General features: G+C 39.9%; 1 long non-coding RNA gene across 4 annotated transcripts; it reads right to left on the bottom strand.

Moving 5' to 3' along the window:
- Positions 1-4,133: 4,133 nt before the first annotated feature.
- Positions 4,134-8,087, bottom strand: LOC311097649. 4 transcript variants are annotated; one of them, XR_014609289.1, is made up of 3 exons: positions 8,008-8,087; positions 7,160-7,931; positions 4,134-6,902 (listed from the first exon to the last, which is right to left on the bottom strand). It is a non-coding gene; the product is annotated as an uncharacterized lncRNA (long non-coding RNA). The 4 variants fall into 4 exon arrangements; XR_014609291.1 differs by having other exon boundaries at positions 4,134-4,408; positions 4,739-6,902; positions 7,160-8,079; XR_014609292.1 differs by having other exon boundaries at positions 7,160-7,234; positions 7,565-8,079.
- Positions 8,088-9,912: the final 1,825 nt, after the last annotated feature.

Here is a 9,912-nt window from a genome sequence, read left to right as displayed (position 1 = left end):
CTCATGAGCAGGTTGAGACGGTGGGTTTCACGGGAATACACATGCTGTTGATTCAAATCACATGCTGAGTGGCGTGCCCTCAAATCTCTTGGGATGTCTTTAGCCGGGCTCAGACTATAGGAGTTTCAGGCAGATTTTTTTGCCTGATTTACCCCTCCCGACATTCTGAGAAAAAAATCGTGTCCAGGGCATCGGTTGGTTCCAATGTTCAGCCCAGATTATCTGGTAATGTGAGGCGTTTACAGATCAAATCTTTAACCTCCCGATCTGCTTGTGGAAACATCTGGGCCACCCCGACAATATCAAACATCAGTCAGATATTGATATTTAGAATTTTAAATCAGGATGATTACGACTATGATTACGTCAGTACTTCCACAATAGCCAATGAGAGACAAGTCTACAAGGAGACAGAAGTGACAGAACTTTTGAAATGGCAACCGCGAAACAAGCAGCTGTATGGGTCCGGTGGACAGCGGAGATGGAGGAACGGCTAGTCGAAATTTGGTAACAACATGACTGCCTGTATAATGTCTCCTCATATAATGTCACAGTATCCATTTTGTTTACATCTGTTTCCCCGTGAGATCACGTGAGGTGCTAAATCTGGCATGATAATCTTAAGAATATCTTGTAATCGGGACACGGTTTTCAAATCTTGTAGTGTGTGCAGGTTTGGGATTTTAAAGAGGAAAATCTGTGAAGAATCTGTGCATGTCCCTGGGAAGTACATAATAATAGACAATTTCATTTTAGATGAAGAGTTCTGATCAGACATAAATAACTCTGTATTATCAAAAGAGCCAACCACTGACAGAGAACAGTACTGTGGGGAAAAGCGTCTTAGAAATTATTTCTCCATTTTCTATAAACCATATGTAGTCTAAATTAGACACAAAATGATTTTTTGATTTTTTCTTCAGTGCATCTGGAAAGATACCAATTTTCAGTCACAGTCTCTCTCTCTCTCTCTCTCTCTCTCTCTCTCTCTCTCTCTCTTTCCCTCTGGAGACCAATCACAGAGAATGATCTGAAGAAGAAATATCACAAATCAAAGAAAGGATGAGAAACAAAGATGAAAATATGAGATACAGTCTTACTGTGTCTCAAGCTTGGGAGATAAGGTAAGGATGTGCTTTCTCCTCTCTTCTCTCATCCCATCTTTTCATTCTGCTTGCATCATATTGATGTCTGAATGTTGACATTACCAAGAGGATCTTCAGACGGTTGTTCAAAGAGTGTAAGAAACATAAAGCAACAATTAAAATGTTAAAATTTTAAAACACCATGAAATGGCTTGACAAGTGCAGTTTTGTTTCTTGTGATGTTTTTTTGTGTATTTCTTACTGAAACAGGGAAATACAGAATCTAAAGCGCCCCCTTTTAAAATACATTAAAAAATCGTCGTTTTCACCCCGTATATAAGGGATTACTGTTAACCCATTAACAGCTTTTTACCATGACATTTTTACAGGCTTTTACAGTTAAAATTACAATCATATTTTTTTACAGTGTAGCCAAAAGGCTTTAATTACATCACAGTCATGAATCATGGGTGCTTCTCATTTCTTATTTGAGCATTCTCGTTTCCTTCCCTTGCTTCCTTTCCTCGCATCTTAGCTCCACCCCCTTAGGATGAGAGGGAAGAATACACCAGTGTATTCTCGCTCATGACTCCCCAGGAAGCTTCCTCGTTCCTTATTCCTCGCCTCCTTGCAGTGCAATTAGAAAATTGAGATGTCCTTCACGGGTCTAGAAAGCATGTGATTGGACAAAAATCTGTGTAGTGCAGGATGAGTCATCAGTATTTCTGTTTTGTATTTGTATTAAAATGTGGGTAACGCTTTATTTTGATGGTCCCTTTTGAACATTCTGTTGACTATAAGTAACTTTGCTACTACATGTCAACTAACTCTCATTAGAGTATTAGTAGACTGTCTGCTTAATTTGTTAACTCTTTATTGTGATGCTCTCCTAACAGACATTCTACTGACCATAAGTAACTTTGCAACTACATGTCAACTTATTCTAACCCTACAAGTCTACTAATACTCTACTAACATTCTAATGAGACTTAGTAAACATGTAGGTGCAACGTTACTTATAGTCAACAGAATGTGTTAAAGGGACCATCAAAATAAAGTGAAACCAAAATATGTATATCTGCTAAAAGTGAATTTTGTTGGGTTTTCAAACTGGGGTTTGGGAAAAGGGTGCTAAGGGGTCACCTTACTAGAAAGTAAATATTATAATCATATTTCGGGGTCTGTGGTATAATTTTTTTAAATAATCCTGGTCTAGTTTGTATAGGTTTACAGTGAAACATGAAATGCATTAATAAAAACAACACTTACAGTTACACTTCCTTAAATACATTTTTAATTTGATTACAAACAGCACACAACCACAGTAAGTTGATCTTTATGTAAGGTTTTGATGCCAATCTTTCATTTGAAAGTCACGTGTCTAGTATATGTAAAACCGCATTTAAATTATGTCATATGCTCTGATTGACAAATGCAGAACAATTAGTTCATGCGTTCATGACATCAAGGCTAGATTATTGTAATGCTCTACTGGGTGGTTGCCCTGCACGCTTAATAAACAAATTACAGCTAGTTCAAAACGCAGCAGCTCGAGTTCTTACCAGAACCAGGAAGTATGACCATATTAGCCCAGTTCTGTCAACACTGCATTGGCTCCCTATTAAACATCGTATAAATTTAAAAATATTGCTGATTACTTACAAAGCACTAAATGGTTTAGCTCCGCAGTACTTGAGTGAGCTCTTAACGCATTATAGTCCTTCACGTCTATTGCGATCTCAAAATTCCGGCCAGTTGATAATACCTAGAATATCAAAATCGACTGCTGGCGATAGATCCTTTTCCTATTTAACACCAAACTTTGGAACAGTCTTCCTAACATTGTCCGGGAAGCAGACGCACTCTGTCAGTTCAAAGCTAGACTAAAAACACATCTCTTTGACCTAGCATACACATAACACATTATAGACTTCTAATTCAATGTTAGGCTGCATAGATTAGGTCAGCCAGAACTGGGAACATTTCCCATAAATCCTGATGTACTCGTTACATCATAAGAAGAATGGCGTCTACACTAATATTAGTCTCTCTGTTTATCCAGAGGTTTACCGCAGTCCGCCGGATCCAGGCCGTATCCAGATCTGATGAAGGATCTGCGCCTGGACGCGATGACAACGCAGTCCAGAAGTGTCAACTAGTCTCTCCCCTGTGAAGGCCTCCCTCCCCTTCCTTTAGCTCTCTACAGATAAAGCGTTGTCGGGATAATTCCAGTTCACGTGGCAACGCGGAAGCGATAAAATTCTGTATTATAAATTTTAAGGCCAGACAAGTAGTTTGTTGAGGGTTGGGTTGTAGGGAAGGACTACACGCCTGCGCACGCATATATTCAAACGTGCATAGACATATAGACTTGTAATACGCAGAGTTTTCTGTTAAAACGGTGTCGTGTTAGCGGCCCCTAAGTTAATAACTAATGATCGTTGCGACGGAAGTGAATCAATCAAAACTAACTTTAGCTGGGGGTTGTTCCATAAAACAAGATTAGAATACAAGCCAGGCTTATTTTGGTTAGTCAGACTTATTGTCGGTGGATTCTGTTTCATAAAGCAAACTTAAAATAGTTCAAACTCAGTTACCCTGGCAACTTATGCTGGGAAACTAGCCTGGTCCAGGGCAGGCTAACTGTCAGGCTAAGCCTCAGTTGTTACACAGATCCTCTAACACTGACCGACAAGAACACAATGATATTACCACTGACACTCTCTCATACCATTATTGGACTTTATTAACCACTATTAGTCCAAAAATAAATACACAGTATACAGAAAATCAACTTAAATAAGGCTACAATGATACATTAGACAATATATATATATATATATATATATATATATATATATATATATATATATATATATATATATATATATATATATATATATATATATATATATATATATATGTGGCAGTTTGAGACTTTAGGTGAATTCCGACTACGCCACCCAGATGTAATCCGGGAACCCAGAAATAGTTTGAGTACATAAAGCACACAGGTACGCAATGGCTGAGTCAGATACCAGACAATGGTGAAAGTACAAACAGTTTATTGAAAAAGCATAATTTACTAAACACACTTTTTAATAAAGAATCTTAAAACCAGACACGTCACACATTACACACACACACACACACACACACAAACACACCACTTCAGAACCTGGGGAATTTGTCCTGGCTATCAGATCAACACTGCAACCACTCGTGCTCTCTCACAACACTACACTCACTGTGAACACTGCAGACTGTCAATCAAACCACCACCACACCCAGAAGACTTCAGGAACCACGAATGGCCCCAGATTCTGAAGGAAAAGGACAAAGAATATTCAATACAAAAAATGATACACGAAACATGCACTCTCACATCAAGGGTGTCAAAGAAGCATATACAAATCACACGCACGGCCAAACAGGCCAGTTTCTCTATAATGACCGTGCTCAGCACGTTAGCGGGGGATTCTAGACCACCCCACAAACTTCCTGACAGAGAAATGAACGACAATGTCACAAACAGTAGATCAGGTCATCACACAATAATGAATGCAGAATTCGGATTAAACACCCATATATAAACTATATAAATACAAGGGTGACATAGAGAATTTGTCAGTGTGCAATTATTTCCCCCCAACCTCAGTTCAACAGTCGAGGAATACTGTCACATTAAGGATCGATTTTAGAAATATCCGGGCAGGCTGTACGTTCGACGCGTGTTTCGATCGGCTTGAATACAGTCCACAACCGGATGGAAGCAGTCACAGTGAAACGCCACCCCATCCACTTCAGGGTCGTTTAGTATCACACGTAGACAAACAGTCAGTAAGTAGCATGAGCCGACAGCGTCTGCCAGTCTTCAAGGTCTGCCAAGCCTGCTGCAACACCTCCACGCTTGTATCGCTGTGGTAAATGACTCGCGGTGCTCAATGCACTCAACGTGCTAATAAAAACCTCGTAGTGAAATCTGTTTGCATCTCGTGTCTGCTAATCTCCTCTGCCACACTGCAAGGTAAACGAGTCCCAAATCACCCTTCCTGATCCAAACATTCAAGATGCGTTAGACGCAAAAAGCCCTTACCTCCTGAACCGAAACCGGCGCCCCGAAAGTGACGTCACTTCCCAGAAACGGGATAAACGCTCGCCCAGATGTCCGTCGCATCTCCTTTTATACTCGCGGAAACGCCATATTTGGGGATTAACCCCATAATGGCTGATCACATCACCACAATCTACCCCCCCATTAGTCATCGTAGTCCCGACGATGAACAAACCTCAGGAGTCATCCCAAAGACTAAAAAAAAAAAGACGATTCATCCCTACATATTACGCCAGAGGATAACATAACGCCTCTTCCCATATCCACCACTGCCTTTGGCAAGCGATGGATACTTAAAACAACTGACCAGCTATAAGCCTTGTCCTTTAGAAAGACAACCCCTGAAGGGAACTGGTGACATGGATGCTAAAAGAATGGAAAGGAAGAGTGAATTTGCACCACAACGCAACCACTTGTTACAAGTCCTCTTGTAATGACAGCTACACAACGAGAAACGAGACACTTGTTAAAAAGTGCTCTGCCATGACGGCTACATAAGAAACACAAGAGATACTGTTACAAGCACTCTTGCCATAACGGCTACATGACGAGAAACCTGTTACAAGTGCTCTGCCATGACGGCTACACGATAAAAAAACGAGACACTTCTTACAAGTGCTCTGCCATGACGGCTACATGATAAAAAAACGAGACACTTGTTACCAGTGCTCTGCCATGACGGCTACATAAGAAACACGAGATGCCGGTTACAAACATTCTTGCCATGACGGCTACACGACGAGGAACGAGACACTTGTTACCAGTGCTCTGCCATGACGGCTACATAAACACGAGATGCTGGTTACAAACACTCTTGCCATGACGGCTACACGACGAGGAACGAGACACTTGTTACAAGTGCTCTGCCATGACGGCTACATAAACACGAGATGCTGGTTACAAACACTCTTGCCATGACGGCTACACGACGAGGAACGAGACACTTGTTACAAGTGCTCTGCCATGACGGCTACATAAGAAACACGAGAGAAACCAGTTACAAACACTTGCCATAACGGCTACACGAGACACTTGTTACAAGTGCTCTGCCATGACGGCTACATATGACTGAAAACAGCCACATACTTCCCGTAATACTAAAAATAATTCTAGTGCAATCCCCCCGTTAAACACGAGGGCGATGCCTAATCTTCTCCCGTGCTTCCCCCTCCAACAGTGTTGCAGCAGGCTTTTACCGAACCAGTTGCTTCAGTTCCCTACATAACGCATAAATTTGACAACGCCGTTCCCGCGGAATGAACACGAAGCGTTCGACGGTACCAATATTTGAATCGACGGAACTGGACGCTACCGGTCGCAATACACTACCAGAGGCTGCGCCAGGATCAAGCAACTCAGCCGGTGCCCGCTCCTGTCGCAGTCTCTCATTGTCAGCCTTTAACTGAATCACAAGCTCTCTCATTTCCTGTAATTCAGCCTCCATAATTAAATACTATAGGGGGGGGGGGGGGCACTTACCAGACAAATCCACTGTATTGTCACCACTCGTACAAAACACACACAAAAACAAACGAAAAAAACAATCACCGTGTCTGAATCTGTCCGACAGCCACAACACCCTGCCGACTATACGCCAAAATGTGGCAGTTTGAGACTTTAGGTGAATTCCGACTACGCCACCCAGATGTAATCCGGGAACCCAGAAATAGTTTGAGTACATAAAGCACACAGGTACGCAATGGCTGAGTCAGATACCAGACAATGGTGAAAGTACAAACAGTTTATTGAAAAAGCATAATTTACTAAACACACTTTTTAATAAAGAATCTTAAAACCAGACACGTCACACATTACACACACACACACACACACACACACACACACACACACACACACACACACACAAACACAAACACACCACTTCAGAACCTGGGGAATTTGTCCTGGCTATCAGATCAACACTGCAACCACTCGTGCTCTCTCACAACACTACACTCACTGTGAACACTGCAGACTGTCAATCAAACCACCACCACACCCAGAAGACTTCAGGAACCACGAATGGCCCCAGATTCTGAAGGAAAAGGACAAAGAATATTCAATACAAAAAATGATACACGAAACATGCACTCTCACATCAAGGGTGTCAAAGAAGCATATACAAATCACACGCACGGCCAAACAGGCCAGTTTCTCTATAATGACCGTGCTCAGCACGTTAGCGGGGGATTCTAGACCACCCCACAAACTTCCTGACAGAGAAATGAACGACAATGTCACAAACAGTAGATCAGGTCATCACACAATAATGAATGCAGAATTCGGATTAAACACCCATATATAAACTATATAAATACAAGGGTGACATAGAGAATTTGTCAGTGTGCAATTATTTCCCCCCAACCTCAGTTCAACAGTCGAGGAATACTGTCACATTAAGGATCGATTTTAGAAATATCCGGGCAGGCTGTACGTTCGACGCGTGTTTCGATCGGCTTGAATACAGTCCACAACCGGATGGAAGCAGTCACAGTGAAACGCCACCCCATCCACTTCAGGGTCGTTTAGTATCACACGTAGACAAACAGTCAGTAAGTAGCATGAGCCGACAGCGTCTGCCAGTCTTCAAGGTCTGCCAAGCCTGCTGCAACACCTCCACGCTTGTATCGCTGTGGTAAATGACTCGCGGTGCTCAATGCACTCAACGTGCTAATAAAAACCTCGTAGTGAAATCTGTTTGCATCTCGTGTCTGCTAATCTCCTCTGCCACACTGCAAGGTAAACGAGTCCCAAATCACCCTTCCTGATCCAAACATTCAAGATGCGTTAGACGCAAAAAGCCCTTACCTCCTGAACCGAAACCGGCGCCCCGAAAGTGACGTCACTTCCCAGAAACGGGATAAACGCTCGCCCAGATGTCCGTCGCATCCCCTATGGTCGCATCTCCTTTTATACTCGCGGAAACGCCATATTTGGGGATTAACCCCATAATGGCTGATCACATCACCACATATATATATATATATATATATATATATATAGATAGATAGATAGATATAGATATAGATAGATAGATAGATAGCAGAAGTTAAAATCACAAAATTAAAAACAGTTGCCAACTTATTTGTTAGGCCCATTCAAGTCCGGTTTTGGAGTTTAATCCCCGCTTTTCTAAGCGTCTTTTATGGAACAACCCTCTGATCGCTTGCTCTAGTCTGTTCTCACCCAATAATATTTACTTAAACAAGTCAAGTCAAGTCAAGTCAAGTCATCTTCATTTATATAACGCTTTTAACAATGTAGATTGTTCCAAAGTGGCTTTACAGTGATAATATGAATTAAAGTAACAGAGATTGTTTTGGCTTTATAGCAGCTCTTGAATAAAGTTATTGTCCAGAGGGTTGTTCCATAAAAGACGCTTAGAAAAGCGGGGATTAAACTCCAAAACCGGACTTGAATGAGCCTAACAAATAAGTTGGGGCTAAAGTGGTTCCATAAAAGGTAATTGAAGTTCACGCAATCTCACTAATTTGATCCAGGTTTATCAAGTCTAGATAATTGCGTGTGCACGCGTTTCTTAAGCAGCCCTAGAGGTCGATCGTGGATCAAATCGATCCACCATCAAACAGCGTATATTTTGTGCTGTTTTATGCATTTGTGACATGTTTTTTTTCCCCTCAGTGCAAAACTTACATTTTACAGTTATATTCTCCATCTGTAAATGTTAGAAAGTCATGCAAATGTATCCATTTTGCTGCTAATCTTCATATTGAACGAGCGCTGCTGCGCACATGCGCGCCAAATAGGAGCGCAATAATTCTGACTAAAATATACATTTTGCTTGGAAAATTAATATGCGATATTTTATAACACTAGAAATATCTTCTAATTATAATAATTTATCTTTAGGATGTTGGATAAGTTGCCGTAAACTTCTAGCGAACAGAAGTACTTCAGTGAACAGAAGTAGCCTAATTTTTTAAGAAACTAAATATATAAAGATACAAAATATAGTTTTGGGTATAGGACCTATGCTACTTAATAAAGATGATGTATACTTATTTAGAATGCTGAGAATTACAGCTTTTAATGCAATATTTTTTTGGAGAAAGTAAGAATCCCCAGTTTTAAATGAGTAGATTTAGTTTCTAAAGTACACTATGGAGAGGATAACATGAAATTAAGAGCAAATGTATACATTTTGAAAAGATATGTGCAACTCTAAAATCAAAGAATATTCCATAAAATAAAGGAATATATATTAGCCTACATTAACTACATTTTTATATAACCCTCCCTCCCTTTTATTTCTAGTTATTTGTTATTTTATTTATTTACTTATTTAATACTGAATATTTGATATTCAAATAATATTACTTGAATAACTAGTAGGAATTATGTGTCATTATAAGAGTTTGATATAAATACAGGTATGTGAATGTTACATTTTTATTAATATTTTTTTATTGTTTTTTGTCTTTTCCCCCTTAAATCATATGTAAAAGTTTCTAACTATGTACTTTTTGGTTATTGTTCTAATCATGTGTTTTTTAGGCTATGTGTTGGTGGGTATTATCACAAAAGAAAAAAGTAGAAGGAAAAATAAGGAATATTTATTGGGGGAAAATATGATGTCTTTAAAGGAACTGTCAATTTGTATAATTGTGTTAAATGTAATTATTTATTTTTAATTTTGTGACTTCTGCTTTAAAAAGCTTTTTTTTAGATTGTGTTCTAATGTTCTTCTAATAA

The sequence above is a fragment of the Abramis brama genome (assembly GCF_963993115.1).
Source record: "Abramis brama genome assembly, chromosome: 15".
Taxonomy (NCBI): Eukaryota; Metazoa; Chordata; class Actinopteri; order Cypriniformes; family Leuciscidae; genus Abramis; species Abramis brama.
This window is presented reverse-complemented; position numbering and strand designations above follow the sequence as displayed.